The sequence below is a fragment of the Salmo salar genome, chromosome 29, assembly GCF_965601325.2.
Source record: "Salmo salar chromosome 29, fSalSal1, whole genome shotgun sequence".
NCBI lineage: Eukaryota > Metazoa > Chordata > Actinopteri > Salmoniformes > Salmonidae > Salmo > Salmo salar.
Genome location: NC_138319.1, coordinates 10,024,418 through 10,049,885, shown reverse-complemented (window position 1 = coordinate 10,049,885; position 25,468 = coordinate 10,024,418).

Here is a 25,468-nt window from a genome sequence, read left to right as displayed (position 1 = left end):
TCCTGAGGCAATTCCGACCTGATAATGGAGAAATAAATTATTCAGGGTCCAAGCCCATTGAAAATAATCAATGATCAGCTATGACGCCCTGCTAGAAAAGGCATTTTTTTGACGGCGGATGGTTTACACATAGCTTCCCTTGTTTCTCTCTTTCTCTCCCTCCTCCTCCCCCCTCTGTCTCAGCAAAAAGAGCATCTGACATTTCCACCAAACGCACAGGTGTTCAATAATTCAGCGAGCGCAGGAGGAGAACAGTGATCCAAACATACACAACAATTGCTTTTTATTGTAGCAGTCTCCATTTTTATTGCCCTGCAGAATTTTGTTTATAGTGAGACACCCGGCTGTGGGTTATTCACAGTGGCTTCTTCCAAAGGGAGAAAAACAGACCTGTCCAGGAGCATGGAGGATGGGGCAGATGTGAGAAAATAATCTAAAAAAAGATTGGAGTACTGTAATCGGGAACGTACGTTCAGAAAGAGTTATGTAGTGAAGCAAAACAAGCTTTGTTGTCGCAGGAAACTCTAGTCAGACTTACAGCACATCAGCTGACAATATCAAAACCAAATGTATTATCATTCTTCAATAAAATATGAGGTCAAACAAATGCAGTTCTCCAGACACGCGTTGTGATTTTGTTAATTACATGTTGTGTGACTCTCCAGGCTACTCTTTTTAGAAATTCAGGAGTGAGAAGACCTATTTTCAGTGAGTGAAGAGGGTATCCTGCAGACAAAGTGTTACAAACTGCGATACAAACTGACTTACAAACTGGTTGTAATGTGGTTGTAATCATTATATACAGTTTTGTCTATTGGGTAAAGGGCTCAGACTTGTTATGTATCTAGAGTCACAAGAGCGACAGAGCGAGTGACAGAGTGATGAGATCAGCGATGTTTAGAGGGAAGTTTGGAGGAGTTGGGCTGGGCTGAGGGAAAAAGCTGGGAGGAGGCCCAGTGCCAAAGCAGGAAACCCACTCTAATTGGTTCCAGTCAGCTAGAGAGAAGACTGCTCCCATTAGCCTGGGACAATCATGCACGCGTTTCTCGCTCTCTCTTTCCCTCTGTCTCCAACACTCTGACTTGCACGCACGCACGCACACATGCGCACACGCACGCGCAGGCACACGCACACGCACACACACACACACACACACACACACACACACACACACACACACACACACACACACACACACACACACACACACACATTAGAGTCCATATACTGTATGTCTGGTCAGTATAGCACAACACACTTTAAATTTCCTATACAGCCACTCTAGTCTTTTCAAATTGAGATGTTTTCCCACCGTCAAACAATCTTTGTTTGTTTTAATGTTTGTTGCAAGTCATGTCATACTAAACATGCTATATTTTCAAGTAATTAATCTATAGTCCGGAGGGATGTTATACTATATGCACCAATGTAATTGAGAAATAATCTTGAGTAACTGCAGCATACAGGAACCGGAACATTCTCTGCATTTGCATACAATTGTTTGTCTTTTCAGTTGCTATTTTTTTCTTAAAGCTTTGTTTTCTATTGTCTCCTTTTCTCTCTGTTGCTTTTTACACTTATGTCATACTGAGCGGAGCATTGAGACTCTCTGCATCCAATTTACATTATTCTCGAAATCCCTCTAAGCCATCCTTCATCCTATCTCTGAAAATAACCATGATGAAATTGGTGCTTCAAACCCGACACATTATAAACATGCATCATGATATGTAGGCCACTTCTAAACTGAGGCAGTTCATTGACTAAGGGAGCATGGGATTTGCATTGTCATGCAGTGTAACGTATCGGCAATCTTGCCAAGAATACATTTCTTTGACACAAGTCTTACAAAAAAAAAGCATAACGGTCTTACAAGGTATATCAATCACGTGCCTCATCAGATCGAGGGCTATCTGAGACAATTTGCAGATCCAGGGGGGTTTTGGGGCTGCAGAAATAAGCATTCATTTTCATGTTGTGTATGTTGCTTTAGGCCTGGGGATGGGAAGCGAAAAGATGAGTGTGGCGTTTCATTCACAAGAGGGAACGGGGGAAGGCTGCTTACTGAGACAACACCCTTGAAAGGGCTGTTAGTTCTTCCTGAGATTATATTCAGAGATGAGAGGAAAAAGGAGCAGACCGGGGACTCTCCAGACTCCATGCTATGCTAATAGGGCCAAGCAGTACTGCTAGTAACCCACAAGGCACTGGGGTAGTAATGCGATACACATTTAGCGACGCTGGATCAGGTTTTCACAACGTGAATGTGTTTGGGCTTCTTTTGTTTTTCTCTTAGTCTTTGGGATGAGTTTCTATACAGTCTCGGCTGTTGAAGAGGAAATCTCAATATCTTTTCACTTCAATGACAGGCTCTAAGACAGGCTCGCTTTTTTCATGATGGCGTGGTTTTACCAATGTTGAGGGTTGTCCTATTGTCATCATTGATGTGGTTGTGAGAGTGAATACATTGCTTTCTATAAATCACACACATAGCCACCCCAAAAGTACATGCGATTTCCAAACTGTAGCGCTTCATTGAACAAAAGAGATGACATCACAGTCTGGCAAAGAACACACGAAATGTGAGTTCAGCTACTGAGAAATCACAAATGAGGAGAAAATGTGTGTCTCTCAAGATGTCTGCCCTCATTAGTGCTAGATATAGATGACAGCTACATGTTAGCAGTAGAAGAAGACATAATGGTACCTCTGTAAGAGGATTTGGCTCAGGTCCGAACTAATCTGCGTCTGCCGGCCCTAATGAAAGGTAGGTGGCGGAAGAAAGACCTGCTCCCTCTCAAAAAAGCGACGGCAGCCTTCGGTTCACATCTTCACCTAGCTTGGAAGAGATGTGGGCACAGAAATCAATTTACGTTCCTATTTCGCCCTCTCGACTTCCTTTATTAATCCGACAACTCATTCATTTTCTAATTAGACCCAACAGACAAGTAGGGTTTACAAAACAACACTCCCTATTTTTTTCAGAGCGGGAGAACTCATCTTCGTCCGATGGTTACGCAACAGAGCCAGGTTGGATGATAATAGGCTAGTCTTTTCTTTTTGCAGTTTTGCTGTTACTGGCCCACTTCTGGTCAACGTGTGGCCCCTAACACTTGTTTTGGAGGGGTGGGGAGGAGGGTATTTGGAAATACCAAACCAAAGAAGAGGAGAAGACGGAAATCTTTGTGTGTGCTTGTTTGCTCAGTCATGCAAATGGGTAAAGAAAAGCTGTGCAAAGTCAGTGTGCAAAGCCAGTGTGCAACACATGTGCTAAAGTAACTGACAAGTATAGCTTTCAGTCGAGGGCAATTAAATGTTTCAGTGTCATGCAAGGTTACTAATGATGTGAGGACTTGGCACACCTTGGTTAGACTAGATTTACTATAAGTGTGCACAGTTGATATTAGTCTTTCATTTTGACAGATTTTGTTAACCCTTTGTACTGTAAAACAAGGTGGGGGATTTTGTCAGCAAATCCTCAACCCTTGACTGAGAAAGTGTTGAAACACTGAATCTCATTTAGACACACAAATCCGGAGGAACCACCTGGTGCACCAGTCGCTCACATTCCCTTCATGTAAAATTCAACAGCATCTCTCCCCTATCTGCACTGATGCCCAAGATCTCCAAGACAATGAGTGGAAGAGACACATTGCACACGACAAAATAATGTGCCTAAATAAAGTGAAAGAAAGAAAGAAAGAAAGAAAGAAAGAAAGAAAGAAAGAAAGAAAGAAAGAAAGAAAGAAAGAAAGAAAGAAAGAAAGAAAGAAAGAAAGAAAGAAAGAAAGAAAGAAAGAAAGAAAAAAAAGAGAGGAAGAGAGGGAAGAGAGCGAGAGGGAGAAATAGAGAGAAATCGAGAGAGATTCTCTCACGATGAGAACAAGAAACTATGCTGAGGCCCCGAATTAAAATTCAAGCTCAGACGAGCAGAAGAAGAAGTCTCCCGGCGGAACGGCAGCGATTTAATTATTAAGATCTCCTGTCACAAAAGAGGGGGAAACACTTCTATCTATCAATAGATGGATCTGGGGAGAAAGAGATAATAAGTGTTCTTCCATGCACATCACGGTGGTGGGGCCAAATGAAGCAGGCATCCAGTAGGGCCAGTGGGAGGCTGGATACAAGACACACAAGGGGCCATATGATTATGAGTATGATAATCATTCCATAAATGCATCGCTGACTGGAACAGAGAGGTAGTGGTTTGATGTCACAGCTAGCTTACCACTGACAAGGTCTCTGTAGAGGGATATACCAATGGAGATGTTGATGTATTTTTACAAACATGTTACCCTACTCATCTGATCTAGGTGTGTGTGTGTGTCCCACTGAAAATGGATAACGCCATTGTAATGATGTCATTCCAAAAGGAGACATTGATTTGAGATAATGACCAGATGAAGACCAAACAATGGGAACGCTGTTTTTTATTTGCGATGGGAATTCTGTTTTTAACCTGTTGGGGCTACAGGTTAGCAATGAACCCCGAGTCGGGATTGCTAACAAGGCTGGAAATTCAAAACATCAAAAATCTAATAATTTCAATTTCTCAAACAATCAACTATTTTACACAATTTAAATGATAAACATCTCCTTAATCTAACCACATTGTTCGATTTTCAAAGAGGCTTTACGGCAAATGCATAAAGTTAGATTATGTTAGGACAGTACATAGCCACAAAAGTACAAACATCCATTTTCAATTCAAGGTCAGGCGTCACCAAAAGCAGAAACCAGCTAGAATTATGCACTAACTTTTGTCAATCTCCATCAGATGACACTCCTAGGACATTATGTTATACAATACATGCATTTTTTGTTCCATCAAGTTCATATTTATATCCAAAAACAGCATTTTACAGTAGCGTGAAATTCAGATTTTTTTCTTCTCTGAAATGCTTCCGGTGAACATAACAAAATTACTATTCGAAAACATTGGTAAATTATAATATTGTCATTCAAAGAATAATATATTATCATCTCGTAATTGCTACCGAATGGCCAGATCTCAAAATAACTTTACTGGGAAATCACATTTTGCAATAAACGGGGTGCTATGCTAAGAACAACAGGCTATGCTATACAGTTAGCATCATCTAAAATCGATAATAACATTGTAAATATCCCCTTACCTTTGATTATCTCCATCAGAAGGCAGGCATCCCAGGTCCGCAAGGCATCCCAGGTCCGGAACAAATGTGGTTTCTTTTGACAAAGTTCATAATTTATGTCCAAATAACACCAAGTACTTAGCGTTCATTATGCTCCCACAAAACGTGGTGGGGGGAGTGTAAAATCACGCCGAAAAGCTAAAAAAACCTAGTAAATAATCTATTTACGTCCGTTCAAACATGTCAAATGTTGTTTAGCATTCATCTTTTGGTCCATTTTTAACGTTAAACATCAGTAATATTTTCACACAACCTATCCTATGTCTAGATAAACAATGATGACAAACTCACGCTTCTCAGATTTATGCGCAGGCGCAAAAAAATGAAGTGATGACATGTCAACTTCCTTGGATTCTAATTTGCTCTCTGTTTATCATAGACGCTTCAAACAACTTTATAAAGATCGTTGACATCTAGTGGAAGCCGTAGGTGTTGCGAAATGAATCCTTTCTCACTATGGTATCTATAAAACAATGACACTAAATAGTACAGTCACAAAATTCACATTTTTTTTTAAATCTATTTTTCACAGGTTTTTGCCTGCAATATGAGTTTTGTTATACTTACAGACACCATTCAAACTGTTTTAGAAAATTCAGAGTGTTTTCTATCCGAATGTGTTAATAATATGCATATCCTAGCTTCTGAGTTGGTGTAGGAGGCAGTTAAAAATGGGCACATATTTTTTTCAAAATGTCTCAATACTGCCCCCGAGCCCCAACAGGTTTTAACACGGGGTGGGGGGTGGGGGGGGGTGCATCTATTATTCCATGTACTCTATATTGTTTTAGGTGATCAGCATTGGTAGAGTCAAACTATTTACAACGTGCATGTGCTGCTTTTTGAATTCATTTGTTTTTAGTGTGGGTTGTTTGCTGACGAAGAGGGGTGGAGATGAGCGGAGAGGTGAGTCAATTAAGGCATTAAAGAGCAGGCTCAGGTGGTGAAACACCCTGGAGTGAGAGGGGCCCTTGGGACATTCAGCATTTCCCCAGTGGATAGTTTTAAAAAGGTAGTCTGGTCCCAGATGTGCTGCTCTCTTGCCAACTCCTACGCCATTGTCATGCCAATGGCAAGACAGCATAAACAGATCTGGGACCAGGCTTCCAAAAAAGCAAAGCATTGATTTAACAGGTGACTATTCATCAGGAAATGTACTCACGCTCAGGGATGGTCTGTCAATTATTTGACAATATGAAAGTGCTTCCATCGCTCGCTTACACAGTTGCCTACTTGCCATCTGTTCCGATCGCAAGCTGCCGTTGAGTCTTTCCTGTGAATCAGAGACCGGATGGGCCCCTGCTTTGAAGACGGTCCATAATGGGACAGTCGCGTGGCCCACAACATGCCCATACCTGCAGATGGATGGAGTTTTTGATTTGGATGAGCGAAACCAGTGTGGATGCTGTTACCTTGAGATACAGCACCAGAAGCATTGACACAGAAAGGAATGATCCGATCCAGCCAGCATGGATATGGTGTCGCCATGATTAGCCTTTCAAAACTTCTGTGCATTCCAGTGTCAGCGATGGAGTCTTGATCTCGACAGTCTTGGCCCGATTATGGTCTTGGTCTTGGCCTGTATCTCCAGAGTTCTTATCTTGACTTCATCACTGGTTGGCCTTGAGGAACCAGCAACAGATTCTGACAGCTAGCCTATAGCGAGCTACTGCACAGACAGCCATGTGATGGTAGCTGGAGTAATAAAGCATGTCTACTTTTCTCTATCAGTAACCACAGTGACCAGGAGGAAAAGGAAACATTGCATGCCAAGGTTTTATCATACTTGAAGACACTAACTACCTTTAAGAGGACAACGGTACATGGGGACGGCGATTGTTTGTCGAAGGATCAGAGGCTAACACGCGGCTGCTGCTTCCTCTTCGCCTGGGGTCTTGCTTCGGCACTGTAAATAACTCAAAGCCCGGGCTCTCCGTGGGGGAGGGGGGCTCCACTGCAGGGATTTTCCAGTATTTGCCTTTACGACTTGAACCTCCAGTGGGGGCCTGGAGTCCCAGGCTCAGAATATATGAGTAATAAACCTCCCTCCCCTAGAAGCGAGGCCCCGGCCAGTGAGATATTGATGGTCTGGGATAAATCCCGCATGGGCAGCGGGAGTGCAGCAGCGGCTCTGGATGGAGCGGCGAGCCAGAGCTCAAGTAATAACGTGGCCCTTACTGTCGTCATCATGGCAGACTGCCGAGAAAAAGCTTAGGGGGAGAGCGCAGAGATCAACAGCCGACATGATTCACACCACAGCGTGGCAGGTGGGTAGGGCCTTGCTTCTGAGTGCGTATGCAACTAGATTGTGTTTGTGTGTGTGTGTGTGAGTAGGTCAGTGAGGGGTTAGAAGACATTACGCTTCTTTCTCCATCTGATTGAATTCCCCTGCCAGAGACCAAGACACATTACAGTGGGAGGAAAATGATGTGAGCAGGTCACACACAGTTAGCCTGAACCCACCGAGGCCCTCTGCTGTACTTTGCATCCACTCCCTTCTCATTACCCAGACTATGGAGCTCAGTTCAATCAAACTAGTTGAAGCAATGTCGTTAACGCAGTCTCTGTTTACACACACCGAAAACACACACACCTCTTTTCTGGAACCTGAAGTTTATCTAAAGTTCATTTTACAATTGTTTTGTAGAATGCCTGTGAGAAAGTGAGATTTAGTGACTTTTATACTCCAAAATGAATGAAAATAAAAAAGATGCTATTATTTTCCCTTCTAGAAATCATTTATCCTTTATTTAACTAGGCAGTCAGTTAAGAACAAATTCTTATTTACAATGACGGCCTACCCCGGCCAAACCCGGACGATGCTGGGCCAATTGTGCGCTGCCCTATGGGACTCCCAATCACGGCCGGATGTGAGATACATGTTATCAGCCACCCCCATGTTATCAGGCTGCTGCTGTGTTACTTAGTAATAAGCATTATCACCTGTTTCATAAATTATGCAGCGTAGTGGCTATAAAAAAAAATAGGCTGAAGCATGGGGTTGCCCATCTGTATTTGTGCTAGTTATTAGCTAGATCAGTGCTTGCTAAACTTTTTAAGTTACACCCCCCTTTCATCATGGGAGAGCATCCTGTGCCCCGCCCCCCCATGCCCCTTTTTTACCTCCCCAATTGAACAAACTGCTACTAATTTTACACAAAAATATGGTACAAGAATAATATAATTGTTCGCATTGTCAGGTGCGTCGTAAAAAGTGGACCAAGGTGCAGCGGGTATCGTGCTCATCTTCCTTTTTATTTGGATAAACGTGAACACAAAAATAACAAACGACGACGACGACGACGACGACGACAGTCCTGTAAGGCTACACAGCTATACACAGAACAGCTACCCACCAACACAGTGACAAAACCCCCCTACTTAAATATGGCCTCCAATTAGAAGCAACGAAGAACAGCTGCTTCCAATTGATGGCCAAACCAAACCTGAACATAGAAATAGACTAAATAGACATTCAAACATAGAAATAGACAACATAGAACATTACCCAAAAACCTAAGACACATAAATCAAACACACCCCTGCCACGTCCTGACCATACTATAATAACAAAATGACCCCTTACTGGTCAGGACGTGACATGCATTTAGTTAATAAATTTGCCTTATACTCATCAAGAAACACTACATACAAACACAAGATCCTGGTTTCCCTTCCATATTGAAATCAATAAGAAACATTTAATAAAGGACAAATAAACTAGCTTACTGCTTTGCAATGTGGCATGCATCCATACACACTGAATACAAATGGTTCTATATAGTGCCAAATAAGGTTTATTTGGCTTGTAACCATAGCGGATGCCTTTAAGGTGCTATATATAAAGACCAAGACCAAGACCAAAATTGAGTCCGAGTCAAGACCGAGACCGAGAGGGGGGAGAGGGTTCCGAGACCGAGCCAAGACCAAGACCCCAGAAAAATGTGAGTCCAATTCAAGCCCATGATTGTAAATGTGCCAAATCGCCACCAAAACAAAAGTTAATAATCTCCAGTATTTCTGTGTTAATATTTCAGAAGAAAATATGGATTCTTAGACCAGGGGTATGTAAACTTTTACAGCCTGAGACCCAAATGAAAATATGCCCCCTTTTTTGCCATGGGGTAGAGACAACATTTAGACATTTTATAACAAATTTCCTGCAATTCTACACATTTTGCCATGAATTATGCCCTGTTAATATGATATCTGAGTGAGAGTGAATAAGAAAATCAATGTGTGGCCCACCTGGAGGGCAGGGCACCTGGGCACATGTCCTGCTTGCCCGGTCGGTATTCATCCACGATAACTACAAGTTTAGAAAGCTGGCTAGACTAACTTACCAATCAAAAACTTGTTAGCTGACATGAATAATTGAGTGACTTGTCATGACAAGAGAAAAACTGCTGATGCACAACCAAATTTCGAAATTGCACCTTGAGTCTTCTATTATTCAACATGAAAGGTGTGATCCGTTGTAGCTCAGCTGGTAGAGCATGGTGCTTGTAACAACAGCGCAGTGGGTTTGATGCCCAGGACCACCCATAAGTAAAATGGATGCACACATGACAATAAATTGCTTTGGATTAAAGTGTCTGCTAAATGGCATATGTTATACACTGCTCAAAAAAATAAAGGGAACACTAAAATAACACAACCTAGATCTGAATGAATGAAATAATCTTATTAAATACTTTTTTCTTTACATAGTTGAATGTGCTGACAACAAAATCACACAAAAATAATCAATGGAAATCCAATTTATCAACCCATGGAGGTCTGGATTTGGAGTCACACTCAAAATTAAAGTGGAAAACCACACTACAGGCTGATCCAACTTTGATGTAATGTCCTTAAAACAGCAGCTCCGAACAGGCGGGCCACTCTGGCAGCTCCGGACAGGCGGGCCACTCTGGCAGCTCCGTACAGGCGAGGCACTCTGGCAGCTCCGTACAGGCGGGCCGCTCTGGCAGCTCCTGACTGGCGGGCGGCTCTGGCAGCTCCTGACTGGCGGGCGGCTCTGGCAGCTCCTGACTGGCGGGCGGCTCTGGCAGCTCCTGACTGGCAGGCAGCTTGGCAGTTCCTGACTGGCGGGCGGCTCTGGCGGCTCCGGACTGGCGAGACCCACTGGAGGCCTAGTCCTGGGAGGTGGCACAGGACGGACCAGGATGGGGAGACCCACTGGAGGCCTGGTCCGTGGAGCAGGCACAGGACAGACCAGGATGGGGAGACCCACTGGAGGCCTGGTCCGAGGAGGAGGCAAAGGCTTAACCAGGATGGGGAGACCCACTGGAGGCCTGGTCCGAGGAGGAGGCACAGGCTTAACCAGGATGGGGAGACCCACTGGAGGCCTGGTCCGTGGAGCAGGCACAGGACAGATCAGGATAGGGAGACCCACTGGAGGCCTAGTCCTGGGAGGTGGCACAGGACGGACCAGGATGGGGAGACCCCCTGGTGGCCTGGTCCTAGGAGGAGGCACAGGACGGACCGGGTCCAGAAGACGCACTAGAGGTCTAGAGCACACGGCCTGCACAACCCGTCCTGGCTTGATGCCCAACCTCCCCCGGCAGATGTTAGGAGCTGGGATGTAGCGCACCGGGCTCTCCACGTGTACTGGGGACACCGTGCGCTTTACCGCATAACACGGTGTCTGACCAGTACTGCGCTGCCTCCTGTAAGCACAGGGAGCTGGCTCAGGTCTCCAACCTGACTCTGCCACACTCCCCGTGTGCCCCCCCAAAAAATTAATTTGGGGCTGCCTCTCGGGCTTCCTACCCAGCCATGTTCCCTCATACCTTTGGTCCTTTTTTCCTGCTGCCTCCACTCTTCTGAGTGCCTCTACCTGTTCCCATGGGAGGCGATCCCTTCCGACCAGGATCTCCTCCCAAGTGTAGGATCCCTTGCCTTCCAGGATGTCCTCCCATGTCCAGTCTTTTCTCTCCCTGGTCCAGGATTCTTGCTCCTCCTGGCGCTGCTCCTTCCTCCGCTGCTTGGTCCGTTGTTGGTGGGGGATTCTGTAACGGCTGTCTTCTTCGTCAGACGAAACAGAGAAGTCATCGTCCGAGAAAGTGGACCAATACGCAGTGGAGTTAGTGTTCATCTTTGTATTTTTAATTACGTAAGAACACTATACAAAACAAACAAGACAACCGACAGCCAAACAGTCCTGTCAGGTGCAAAACACTAAACAGAAATAATCCCCCACAAAACCCAAAGAAAACACATGCTCCTTATGTGTGACTCCCAATCAACAACAACGAACTTCAGCTGTGCCTGATTGGGAGCCACACACGGCCCAAAACAAAGAAATACAAAAACCTAGAAAAAAAAGAACACCCACACAATGTAACACCCTGGCCTAACCAAAATAAAGAACAAAAAAACCCTCTCTATGGCCAGGGCGTTACAGTAAGGGTGTATAACTGGCGGCAGAGAAGTCAGACGCAGGAGAGAAATAACTGTTTATAACGGCGCAGTTTATTACAAAAACCCACCGGAAAACATAATAATAAAAATCAATGGGTAACATAACCCGACGCACACCAGTACAGACGTACACATACACTTACAATAAACAATCACCGACAAGGACATGAGGGGAAACAGAGGGTTAAATACACAACATGTAATTGATGGGATTGGAACCAGGTGTGATGGAAGACAAGTCAAAACCAATGGAAAATGAAAAATGGATCAGCGATGGCTAGAAGGTCGGTGACGTCAACCGCCCGAACAAGGAGAGGGAACAACTTCGGCGGAAGTCGTGACACTGACACCGAGACAAGACCAAGACACAGAGACCGGTCTCAAGTACTACAACACTGGAAGGTTCTATAAAGAACCATGCTCATGTGGTTATAAATGTAACCTGTATGGCCGTGGTATTCAAAGTTAGAATCAAACTGCAGTGAGGTCACCAGAATGTAACAAATAAATAAGAGTACAGATTATTGTATAGGACAATATACAAACATTTTTTAGAAAGATCATTTGAAAGAAGTACAACAATTTAAGGTTGTTTCATTAGATTTGGGGTGAGGTGGGGTCGCAAGAAATTCTTGGGAAAAAAACAGGGTCCCCAGAAACTCTGGCAGAAGAAATGGGGTCCCTGCTGAAAAAGTTTGAATACCACTGCTGTATGGTGCTATAAAGAACCCTTCTTAGGTTCTATAAAGAACCATTATATATTTACAGTAGCACAAAAAAGGGTTCCGCTATGGTTACAACCCTTAATAGGGGCTATATAGAACCCTTTTTATGGCTCTGTATAGAAACTTTTTGGGAAATGGTTCTATAAAGAAACTTCCTCAATCTCAAAAGTTCTTTGTAGATCCTTTTGAATAACCATACTTGTTTTTTTATTCTGGTTAGCCATGTTATATTGTTACAATTTCATAGGTGTTATTATTGTGTTAATTGACAAGTTGAATCAGGTATGCTAGCTCTGGAACAGCTGGAGGTCACTGAGGAGAGAATTGAAATCCACTGACTTAGTCAACCGCTCTCCGTTGACAAGGCCATAAGAGAGTCTTTCTCAAGATACACTAGATGACCAAAAGTATATGGACACCTAGCTCATTGAACATCTCATTACGAAATCATGGACATTGGGCCCCTCTCTGCTGCTATAACAGCATCCACTCTTCAAGAAAGGCTTTCCACTAGATGTTGGAACATTGCTGCGGGGACTTGCTTCCATTCAGCCACAAGAGCATTAGTGTGGTCGGGCACTGATGTTGGGCGATTAGGCCGGGCTCGCAGTCGGTGTTCCAATTCATGTGTTCAATGGGGTTGAGGTCAGGGCTCTGTGCAAGCCAGTCAAGTTCTTCCACATCAATCTTGACAAATTATTTTGTATGGACCTCTCTTTGTGCCCGGGGGCATTGTCATGCTGAAGCAGGAAAGGACCTTCCCCAAACTGTTGCCACAAAGTTAGAAGCACAGAATCATCTAGAATGTCATTGTTTATTTATAAAAAAAATATTTCACCTGTATTTAACAAGTTCTCATTTACAACTGCGACCTGGCCGAGATAAAGCAAAGCAGTGCGACAAAATCAAACAACACAGAGTTACACATAAACAAACGTACAGTCAATAACACAATATAAAAAATCTATGTATAGTGTGTGCAAGAAGAGTAGGGAGGTAGGCAATAAATAGGCCATAGAGGCAAAATAATTACAATTTAGCATTAACACTGGAGTGATGGATGTACAGATGATGATGTGCAAGTAGAATATCGTAAATATTGTATGCTTTGGCGTTAAGATTTCCCTTCACTGGATCTAAGGGGCCTAGCCCAAACCATGAAAAACAGCCCCAGACATTATTCCTCCACCAAATTTTACAGTTGGCACTATGCATTGGGGCCAGGTAGAGTTCTCCTTGAATCCGCAAAACACAGATTAATCCGTCGGACTGCCAGATTGTGAAACGGGATTCATCACTCCAGAGAACGCATTTCCACTGCTCCAGAGTCCAATGGCAGCGAGCTTTACACCACTCTAGCCGACGCTTGACATTGCGCATGGTGATCAATATTATACACCTGTCAGCAACGGGTGTGGCTCAAATAGCCGAATCAACTAATTTGAAGAGGTGTCCATATACTTTTGTATAGATAGTGTACCAGTATTGGCCATAGTCATAGAACATGTAATGGCATAACACAACAGATTAGATAAATTGGTATTATGAAATTGAAATTATTTTCACAGTTGCACAAAAAACCACGCCACAAAAATATTCCAACGAGCCACCGCCCATACATTTTAATGATCACTAAAAGAGCAAAGAACCCATTTGTGAACTGCAAATAACCATTGAAGGGCTTACAGGGTTCTTTGAGTTATTATGGTTCTACATAGAACCATCACCCTTCCCAAAGAACCCATACTGTTTTATGGAGCTGGCATGAGATATGGCTCAGAAAAACTTACCTCAATCCAGGGATGAGAAATATACTGTATTCTAATTAGGCTTGGGCAGTATCCAGATTTTCATATTGTCAAACTATCCTCTCATAGCGGGATTTACGATGTTACTGCACTAAAAATGCAAGAAAAGCCCATTGGGCCTCTAATACCAGAATGCTAACAAAATTAGCACAAACTAATAGCGAAATCACATAGTTAGCTTACATTCTAACGAGCGAAAACGAACAAACTTACTGCAAAACAAGCAAAATCAGCTCATAAAGTTATACAAGCATAGCTAGTAGCTACCAAATGTCATTTTTGTTGAATGTGGACATTTACAAGCGGAAGTGAACGACAGAAATCGTGCAAATGAACAAAGTTGTGATGCATGCTTTTCTGAAGGAAAAACAGCATGTGTACCAGGAGCAAACAGGAGACGAAAGGAAGAGAAAAAAAACACTAGGGGGAAAAAAGCAACTGTACAGATAACTCATCCAGAGCTCTTTGGCTTATGGCAGAAAGACATTGTAAGATATCTGATGGCAAACATTTAATAGTGAATTGCATACAAGTGTAACTTCATCAACTCATGTGTGCCACACAACAAGAGACTCGCCGATAGATGTAGAACGCTATGGACTCACCAGCTCGCTTTCTTCTATTGTGCTTTTACAAACAAACACGTGACTCGCTCAACTGTTCTGGGCAACTACGGTCATTTTCATAATTAACAATTATGTGACAGGTGAAATGAAAAACGCAATCTGTTTTATTTCCTAAGGTATTGCACAAGTTGACTGGAGGTAATAACTTAAAAATTAGATGCAAATATTCAAATTTTTCTTAATTTTTACCCCATTTTTCTCTCCAATTTCGTGATATCCAATTGCTAGTTTCGATCTTGTCTCATCGCTGCAACTCCCGTATGGCCTAGGGAGAGGCGAAGATCGACAACGAGTCCTCAGAAACATGACCCGCCAAGTCGCGCTAATTCTTAACACACTGCTTGCTTAACATTGAAGCCATTCGCACCGATGTGTCAAAGGAAACACCGTTCGACTGATGACGGCGGTCAGCTTGCAGGGGCCTGGCCTGCCACAAGGAGTCACTAGAGAGCAATGAACCAAGGAAAGCCCCCCAGCCTAACCCTCCCCTAACAGCATTGAGATTGCCTGCAATGACAACAAGCTCAGTTCGATGATGCTGTGACACACCTCCCCAGACCATGACGGACCCTCCACCTCCAAATTGATCCCGCTCCAGAGTACAGGCCTTGGTGTAACGCTCATTCCTTCGACGATAAACGCGAATCCGACCATCAACGCTGGTGAGACAAAACCTCGACTTGTCAGTGAAGTGCACTTTTTGCCAGTCCTGTCTGGTCCAGCGACGGTGGGTTTGTGCCCATAGGCGACGTTGTTGCCGGTGATGTCTGGTGAGGACCTGCCTTACAACAGGCCTACAAGCTCTCAGTCCAGCCTCTCTCAGCCTATTGGGGACAGTCTGAGCACTGATGGAGGGATTGTGCGTTCCAGGTGTAACTCGGGCAGTTGTTGTTGCCATCCTGTACCTGTCCCGCAGGTGTGATGTTCGGATGTACAAATCCTGTGCAGGTGTTGTTACATGTGGTCTGCCACTGCGAGGACGATCAGCTGTCCATCCTGTCTCCCTGTAGTGCTGTCTTAGGCGTCTCACAGTACAGACATTGCAATTTATTGCCTTGGCCATATCTGCAGTCCTCATGCCTCCTTGCAGAATGCCTAAGGCACATTCACGCAGATGAGCAGGGACCCTGGAAATCTTTCTTTTGGTGTTTTTCAGAGTCAGTAGAAAGGCCTCTTTAGTGCCCTACGTTTTCATAACTGTGACCTTAATTGCCTACCGTCTGTAAGCTGTTAGTGTCTTAACGACCGTTCCACAGGTGCATGTTCATTGATTGTTTATGGTTCATTGAACAAGCATGGGAAACAGTGTTTAAATCCTTTACAATGAAGATCTGTGAAGTTATTTAGATTTTTTACGAATTATCTTTGAAAGACAGGGTCCTGAAAAAGGGACGTTTCTTTTTTTGCTGAGTTCATAAGAAGAATAAGAGGAAAAGACTTGTTTGGGCCAAGAAACACGAGCAATGGACATTAGACCGGTGGAAATCTGTCCTTTGGTCTGATGAGTCCAAATTTGAGATTTTTGGTTCCACCCGCCGTGTCTTTATGAGATGCAGAGTAGGTGAACGGATGATCTCCGCATGTCTGGTTCCCACCGTGAAGCATGGAGGAGGTGGTGTGATGGTGTGGGGGTGCATTGCTGTTGACACTGTCAGTGATTTATTTAGAATTCAAGGCACACTTAACCAGCATGGCTACCCCAGCATTCTGCAGCAATACGCCGTCCCATCTGGTTTGCGCTTAGTGGGACTATCATTTGTTTTTCAACAAGACAATGTCCCAATACATCTCCAGGCTGTGCAAGGGCTATTTGAACAAGAAGGAGAGTGATGTAGTGCTGCATCAGATGACCTGGCCTCCACAATCACCCGACCTCAAGCCAATTGAGATGGTTTGGGATGTGCAAAGCTGTCATCAAGGTAAAGGGTGGCTACTTTGAAGAATCTCAAATATAAAATATATTTTGATTTAACGCTTTTTTGGGTACTACATGATTCCTTATGTGTTATTTCATAGTTTTGATGTCTTCACTATTATTCTACAATGTAGAAAATAGTAAAAAATAAAGAAAAACCCTTGAATGAATAGGTGTGTACCAACTTTTGACTGGTACTGCGTATTTATATTCCGGAATCTGCCATTGCTAGTTCTTATATTTCTTAATTTCTATCTTTTTATTTTGGGGATTTATGTGTATTGTTATATGTACTACAATGTTGGAGCTAAAAACATAAGCATTTTGCTGCACCTGCAATAACATCTGAAAAATATGTGGACATGAACCAATAAATGTTGATTTGAGGAACCCTCTAAGTGTGTATCAATGAAGACTAGGGTGGCTCAATTTCTATTGCAGATTCTCAAATTGAAATAAAATATTTAGTTAGTTCTGGAGGTATTTTAATGGTGATTATTAGGTTGCATAAACATGATTAGTGGTTTCCCCCCACAATTGTTCCCTTCAAATTGGTATAATTAAGGAGGATAGGCTGCTGCTGTTGGTCAATGGTCAGGGTCTGGGAGAGAGGCAAACTGCCTCTGACTGGGGAGAGAAACTAATGAACACAAGGGGAGACAGTGAGCTGATTTGCAGGGCGCAGCAGGTGTTTATTGCAGAGGACCACAGAAGGAGGCAGGTAGCTGGGTCCAGGGGCAGGCAGAAGGTCATACACAGGGGGTCCAAAAGGGCAACAGTACAGGCAGGGAAAAGGCTAGTAACGTCGTCCGGGAGATCAGGCAATAGGTAGATAACAGGAAATTCAATAGGCTAAAGTACAGGCAGGGAATAGGCAAAAGGCATCGTTAGTGAGGCAGGCAAAAACTATCATATACAGGAGGAGTACATCACAGGAAACCCAGCGCTCTGAAAGCCGTGTGTCACAAAACAAACAATATCTCACAGTAATGGGGTGCAAAGAACTGAACTAAATAGTGTGTGATAATGACATACAGGTGTGTGAACAGGTGATTGGGATCTGGAGAGTGAGCTGCGTTCAAGGGATCTAGGTGTTTGAGAGTGTGAGCTGGAAAGTGGGCTAGAAAGTGAGCTGCGTTCAGGGGATCTACGTGTTTGAGGGTATGAGTTGAAGCAGACGTTACAGAAACAGGCTTGCTTGAGCCTACTGCCTAAGATTAATGGAAACAACCTTTCTCTAATATCCTAATATAAACTCAATCTTTTAAGATTCAAAATACTATCAAAAGTTTCCTTTGAACACTCAAAGTTCAGCCCAATATAACCGTTACCAATTACTAGTTTTGAGAAATAGTGCTCTAACGTGCTTAGCCATAATAGATTGCGACCCTACACTTGCTTACAGCTGCACTGGGCCCATACACACTTCCTGTTTAGATTAAGACACCACAAAGCCGGTTGCGAGATAATGCTCGGAAAAATGTACCTCGATCCAGGGCTGATAAATGTATTGTACTCTGAATTGTCCCATTGTCCCAACTGTTACACCGAGAAGATTGAAGGACTGCTCGTTTTTAAGTAAGCTACTGTTTTTGTCCTCATGTTAGCTAGCAGTAGCCACATCAGCCATTATGGAATGACATGTTGCGTAAATGGCTGCTGCTATCTATCATGAGGACGAAAAGAGCAGTTTTCCAGAAAACTACCAGTCATTTAGTCTTCTCGGCGTAACAGATAATTACCACGACTCAGGATATGACCCAGACACGGGAGGCGGATAGTACAGTTCTCAGATGATTTATTATAAACACGGGACAGGCAAAGTGCAGGTCGAGGGCAGGCAGAGGTTGGCGATCAGGTCAGAGTCAGTCAGGTACAGGATGGCAGGCAGGGTCAGGGTAGACAGAGGTTCGTAATCAGGTCAAAGTCAGGCAGGTACAGGATGACAGGCAGGCTCGGGGTCAGGGCAGGCAGAATGGTCAGAACCGGGAAAAAATAGGAAACAGAACTAGAAAAACAGGTAGGCGGGAGACAACGCTGGTAAGACCTGACAAGACAAACTGGCAACAGATAAACAGAGAACACAGGTATAAATACACAGGGGATAATGAGAAGATGGGTGACACCTGGAGGAGTGTGGAGACAAGCACAAAGACAGGTGAAACAGATCAGGGTGTGACAATAATGGGACAATTCGGAGTACAAAGCATTTGTAATCCCTGGATTGAGGTACGTTTTTCTGAGCCATACAGTTCCAGTCAAAAGTTTGGACACACCTACTCATTCAAGAGTTTTTCTTAATTTGACTGTTTTCTACATTGTAGAATAATAGTGAAGAAATCACAACTATGAAATAACTCATATGGAATCATGTAGTAACCAAAGAAGTGTTAAACAAATCAAAATATATTTTATATTTGAGATTCTTCAAAGTAGCCACCCTTTACCTTTGCACACTCTTGGCATTCTCTCAACCAGCTTCACCTGGAATGCTTTTCCATGTGGAACATAGTAAAAATAAAGACATGCCCTTGAGTGATTAGGTGTGTCCAAACTTTTTATTTGTACTTTATCGCGCCGGCTCCAGGGTGTCAAAATCTAAACAGGAAGCCTGTCCAACCCCAGTGCAGCTGTAAGAAAGTTTAGGGTCAGAATCTATTCTGGCTAATCCGCGAGATGCGCATTTCGTCACTTCGAAATAGAAACTTTCTCCATTTGAAAAAACATCACTGTCACGACACCGACGGATGGTGGCGCCCCTCCTCGGCCGGGCGGAGCTCGGCGGTCGTCGTTGCCGGCCTACTAGCTACCATCGATCCTTTTTTGTTTCACTTTCTGTTGGTTAGGTCTAGGTAGGCACGCACCTGTTTTGGGTTAGTCATTAGTAGGGGGGGGTTATTTAGTTTAGCGTAGGATGTCTGTGTTTGTGCGTGATTGTGTTTCTTGTCCGGTTTATGTGCGTGAGGAACGTGTGCTGGTTTTCCTCTGCCTGTGGTTGGTTTCGTTGTGTACACCACCGCAGAAGAATTTATGGGCTCCGTCCCTATATTTTTGGCGACCACATCCATTTTCTTGAATAAAGAAGTGTGGTCAAGAATTCTCTGTCTCCTGCGCCTGACTCTACCTCTCCTGTTTTTTGAGCCAGCTCGTGACAATCACTTTCTATATAATTCTTATTCATGCTTATGAATTTACCATGTTAAATTTGACTGTAATATTTTTAAGTTTCAAAGTTAGCCCACAGATTTGAGGGTTTGTTAAGAAGAGAGAGGAGAGAGAAAGAGAAAGGCGATATTGTGCATTTATCTGTTCTCCTTACAAGCTTGTTCCCTTTCACAAACCACGGCCTCTGAGGACCGGCCCAAACCAAGAGCATATTGGCGGCGAGGGGATCCAATCATAAAATTAGGAATTGAGTAGCACAGTGTTGTGTAAAGACACAGAAAGCTAGTTACTGCCTGATGCTTTATGGTGTATTTTTTCCCTATTAATCAAATGTATCATGGTATATCATTGAGGGGGTCAAATTGACCTGTCTCTAATATTGGGGAGGGGGGCGGGTTCTTGACACCTCGTGTCCACCCCACAAGATACACAGCCGTGGGTGACATTATCACTTCAAGTTGATGAAAGTTTATGAATGCGCTCATCTCATGTATGTCTCATTGACACTGCGTGCTGAATGAGGCTAAGGCCGAAACCCATCCGTGCAGGGCAATACATTAATTATTGAAGATAACCTTTTGGACTGCTGTCCATTGAACTTTCTATGTTTCCCCATTTAAATGTGTATGAGATGCCTATGGCAATTGCACAAGAACAACAATTAGGAACATCCATCTCTAGATTAACAAATAATGACATTTGTAGTTAGTCAGATATCAAAAAGTTTTTCTTTCTGGAAGTATATTAGCATCAAATCAAATTTTATTTGTCACATGCGCCGAATACAACAGATGTAGACCTTACAGTGAAATTCTTACTTACAAGCCAACAATGCAACAATGCAGTTTTAAGAAAAATACCTAAAAAATAAGAAATAAAGTAACAAACAATTAAAAAGCAGCAGTAAAATAACAATAGCGAGGCTATATACAAGGGGTACCGGAACAGAGTCAATTTGCGGGGGCACCGGTTAGTCGAGATAATTAAGGTAATATATACATGTGGGTAGAGTTATTCAAGTGACTTATGCATAGATAATAACAGAGAGTAGCAGCAGCGTAAAAGAGTGCTGGGGGGCATTGCAAGTAGTCTGGGTAGCCAGACTACTCCGCTTGCCATGCGTTAGCAGAGAGAACAGTCTATTACACGGGTGGCTGGTGTCTTTGACAATTTGTTGGGCCTTCCTCTGACACGACCTGGTATAGGAGGTCCTGGATGGCAGGAAGCTTGGCCCCAGTGATGTACTGGGCCGTACACACTACCCTCTGTAGTGCCTTGTGGTCGGAGGACGAACAGTTGCCATACCAGGCTGTGATGTAACCAGTCTGGATGCTCTTGATGGTGCAGCTGTAGAACCTTTTGAGGATCTGAGGACCCATTTGCCAAAGCTTTTCAGTCTCCTGAGGGGGAATAGGTTTAGTTGTGCCCTCTTCACGACTGTCTTGGTGTGCTTGGACCATGTTAGTTTGTTGGTGATTAGGACACCAAGGAACTTCAAGCTCTCAACCTGCTCAACTACAGCCCCGCCGATGAGAATGGGGCGTGCTCGGTCCTCCTTTTCCTGTAGTCCACAATCATCTCTTTAGTCTTGAACACGTTGAGGGAGAGGTTGTTGTCCTGGCACCACACAGCCAGTTCTCTAACCTCTTCCCTATATGCTGTCTCATCGTTGTTGGTGTTCAGGCTGTTGTTCAGACACTGTTGTGTCATCGGCAAACTTAATGATGGTGTTGGTGTCGTGCCTGGACATGCAGTCATGAGTGAACAGGGAGTACAGGAGGGAACTGAGCACACACCCATGAGGAGCCCCCGTGTTAAGGACCAGTGTGGTCGGTGTTGTGTTACCTACCTTTCCCACCTGGGGGCTGGCCGTCAGGAAGTCCAGGATCCACTTGCCAGAGGGAGGTGTTTAGTCCCAGGTTCCTTATCTTAGTGTTGAGCTTTGAGGGCACTATGGTGTTGAACGCTGATCTGTATTGAATGAATAGCATTCTCGCATAGGTGTTCCTTTTGTCCAGATGTGAAAGGGCAGTGTGGAGTGCAATAGAGATTGCATCATCTGTGGATCTGTTGGGGTGGTATTTAAATTGGAGTGGGTCTAGGGTTTCTGGTATAATGGTGTTGATGTGAGCCTTGACAAGCCTTTCAAAGCACTTCATGGCTACAGATGTGAGTGCTTTGGGTCAGTAGTCATTTAGGCAGGTTACCTTAGTGTTCTTGGGCACACAAACTATGGTGGTCTGCTTGAAACATGTTGGTATTACAGACTCAGACAGGAAGAAGTTGAAAATGTCAGTGAAGACACTTGCCAGTTGGTCAGCGCATGCTCGGAGTACACCTCCTGGTAATACATCTAGCCCTGCGGCCTTGTGAATGTTGACCTGTTTAACGGTCTTACTTACATCAGCTGCGGAGAGCGTGATCACACAGTCGTCCGGAACAGCTGGTGCTCTCATTCATGTTTCAGTGTTGCCTCAAAGCGAGCATAGAAGCAATTTAGCTCGTCTGGTAGGCTTGTGTCACTGGGCAGCTCTCGGCTGTGTTTCCCTTTGCAGTCTGTAATGGTTAGCAAGCCCTGCCACATCCGACGAGCGTCGGAGCCGGTGTAGTACGATTTGATCTTAATCCTGTATTGATGCTTTGCCTGTTTGATGGTTCGTGGGAGGGCATATCATGATTCCTTATACGCTTCTGGTTTACAGTCCCGCTTCTTGAAAACGGGAGCTATACCGTTTAGCACAGTGCAGATGTTGCCTGTAATCCAGGGCTTCTGGTTGGGGTATGTACATACAGTCACTGCGGGGACGACGTCATCAATGTACTTATTGATGAAGCCAGTGATTGATGTGGTACTCCTCAATGCCATCGGAAGAATCCCGGAAAATATTCCAGTCGATGCTAGCAAAACAGTCCTGTAGCTTAGCATCTGCTTCATCTGACCACTTTTTTATTGCCCAAGTCACTGGTGCTTCCTGCTTTAATTTTTGCTTGTAAGCAGAAATCAGGAGGATAGAATTATCAGATTTTCCAAATGGAGGGCGAGGGAGAGCTTTGCACACATCTCTGTGTGTGGAGTAAAGGTGGTCTAGAATTTTTTCCCTTTGGTTTCACATGTAACATGCTGATAGAAAACAGGTAAAACAGATTTAAGTTTCCCTGCATTAAAGTCCCCGGCCACTAGGAGCGTTGCCTCTGGATGAGCGTTTTCCTGTTTTCTTATGGCGGTATACAGCTCATTGAGTGTGGTCTTAGTGCCAGCATTAGTCTGTGGTGGTATGTAGGCAGCTACAAAAAATACAGATGAAAACTCTCTAGGTAGATAGTGTGGTCTACAGCTTATCATGAGATACTCTACCTCAGGCGAGCAAAACCTTGAGACTTCCTTAGATATCGTGTTGTTTACAAATATACATAGACCGCCACCCCTTGTCTTACCAGAGGCTGCTGTTCTATCCTGCCGATGCAGTGTGTAATCCGCCAGCTGTATGTTAATCATGTCGTTGTTCAGCCACGACTCGGTGAAACATAAGATATTACAGTTTTTAATGTCCCGTTGTTAGGATATATGTGCATTTAGCTCATCCAATTTAGTTGGTCCCCTTGTTAGATAATATGCAAACGTATGGCCTGGTAGCAAATGTCATCGCCATTGAGCTAGTTATCATAGTAGCAGTAAACAGCAGCCAGCAAGTGATACGAGCGATGGAGAGCGGTGTGAAAGGGAGTGGAGTTACAGCCTCACTCTATACAATCGTAGCAGTAGGATCAAGTTACAACCCACTCATTTCTTGACAGATAGCTGAACTAGCCAATTGAGTTGTTTGGAATTTAGTCCTGGCTGCTGAGTTAATTGGAGATGCGCAGGGCCAGATGTATTACCAGGAGGTGTACTCCGAGCATGCGCTGACCAGCTGGGAAGTGTCTTCACTGACATTTTCAACTTCTCCCTGTCTGAGTCTGTAATACCAACATGTTTCAAGCAGACCACCATAGTTCCTGTGCCCAATAATTCACACCACAGTGAATTATTTAAAAGTTCACAACAAATTAATTAAATACAGATCTGTTCTGACTACTATATTGCTAAACGTGTTCAGGTTAATTAACGGTCAATTACCGTGAGACCGGCAATCATTTGATTGACAGTTACTGTCTGGCTGAATTTCATGACCGCTATCTATCACCTGAGAGAATTTTTCAATCAAGTTTTTTTACGTCTCCTAGACTATTCTCAAAATACAATGAGCAAATGTCATCAGGACTGGCAGTTGACTGACTTTGACATGTCGTTTTCACAATCAGTCCTAGAATAAGTGACAGAAATGATATGGTCACCCGCAAAATATTAGATCCGACAATGGTAGTGTAATGACAGCTCCAGCTTTTCAGCAATTTGACAGCTGTGTCAACCCCTAATGTTATCTCGCGGTCCAGCTTTCTGATGTTTCATTGACACAACATCGTGATTTCCATCCTAAACATATCTTAGCTATAGAAGAGAAACAGCCCATTATGGTGAGAAATACTCAACAGGCTCCCCCTCCCCCCTGAATATTTCACCAACTTCAAGTGATCCCATGCCCTGGGTTGAAATAAATTAAAGTTGTCACCATCACTCCTTTCCACCTTGCATCAACAATTAATTATTGACCGTGCAGCAGTGTGACTACCTTCCTCTGCAATAACCGTCAGGCACCCGCATGGGTAGCCCCATCTTTGGTTATGTGGGCTCCGGTGAAACGTCGACTTGGATTTCCGTAAAATGCCTCAGGCTCTCGTTTGTTGGATTTGTTTGTTTTCTGCCAGGATCTTAATATCTTCGAAAGACAAACATTGTTTTTAATTATGTGCTGTATTAGCATAAGCATTTCTCTACTCTTTCATTAGAGTAACATTGGCCTATTTTTGGTAATTTGTCATTATGCCTGCACATGGGTATTTTTTCCATTCATAGCCTGCATAGAGCCCACTCATATTTGTATATTGTGTCATGCATCATCCTGCAAGAAATATTGGCATTGCCACTAGAGAACGCATTAATGCATGAATTTTAAAATCAAACAATACATTTGACTTTTTATCAACTTAACTACATAACATAATGGTAATACTTTTATTTGAATGGTAAATCTCTTGATAAACTTGGTAAATTAAGATGGCATTGGGCAACTCACTATACAGGTGACTGCATATTCAATAGGAGTGTGTATGCATGCATTGAGTTATTCAGCTTATTTTGGCTGACCAGTGGAGTCTATGGTGCTACCGATGACAAACAATCCGTTTGCCTTTAATGTGGGACTTATATTAACCTACTGATAAACAACATTTGCATAGAAGCATCATTTCAGCATGTCACGCCTGTATGGAAGGACATCATATAGGCACTGCTGTTGGTTTGAGAACTTAAAATAACATCTATTCATTGCCTTGATTTGTGATCCCGGAAGCTTCTGACATTTCTTGTCATTTTTCGCAATCTGGAAAAATATTTTTTGATCAGAACCACAGTTTTCAGCTGTGCTAACATAATTGCAAAAGGGTTTTCTAATGATCAATTAGCCTTTTAAAATAATAAACTTGTATTAGCTAACACAACGTGCCATTGGAACACAGGAGCGATGGTTGC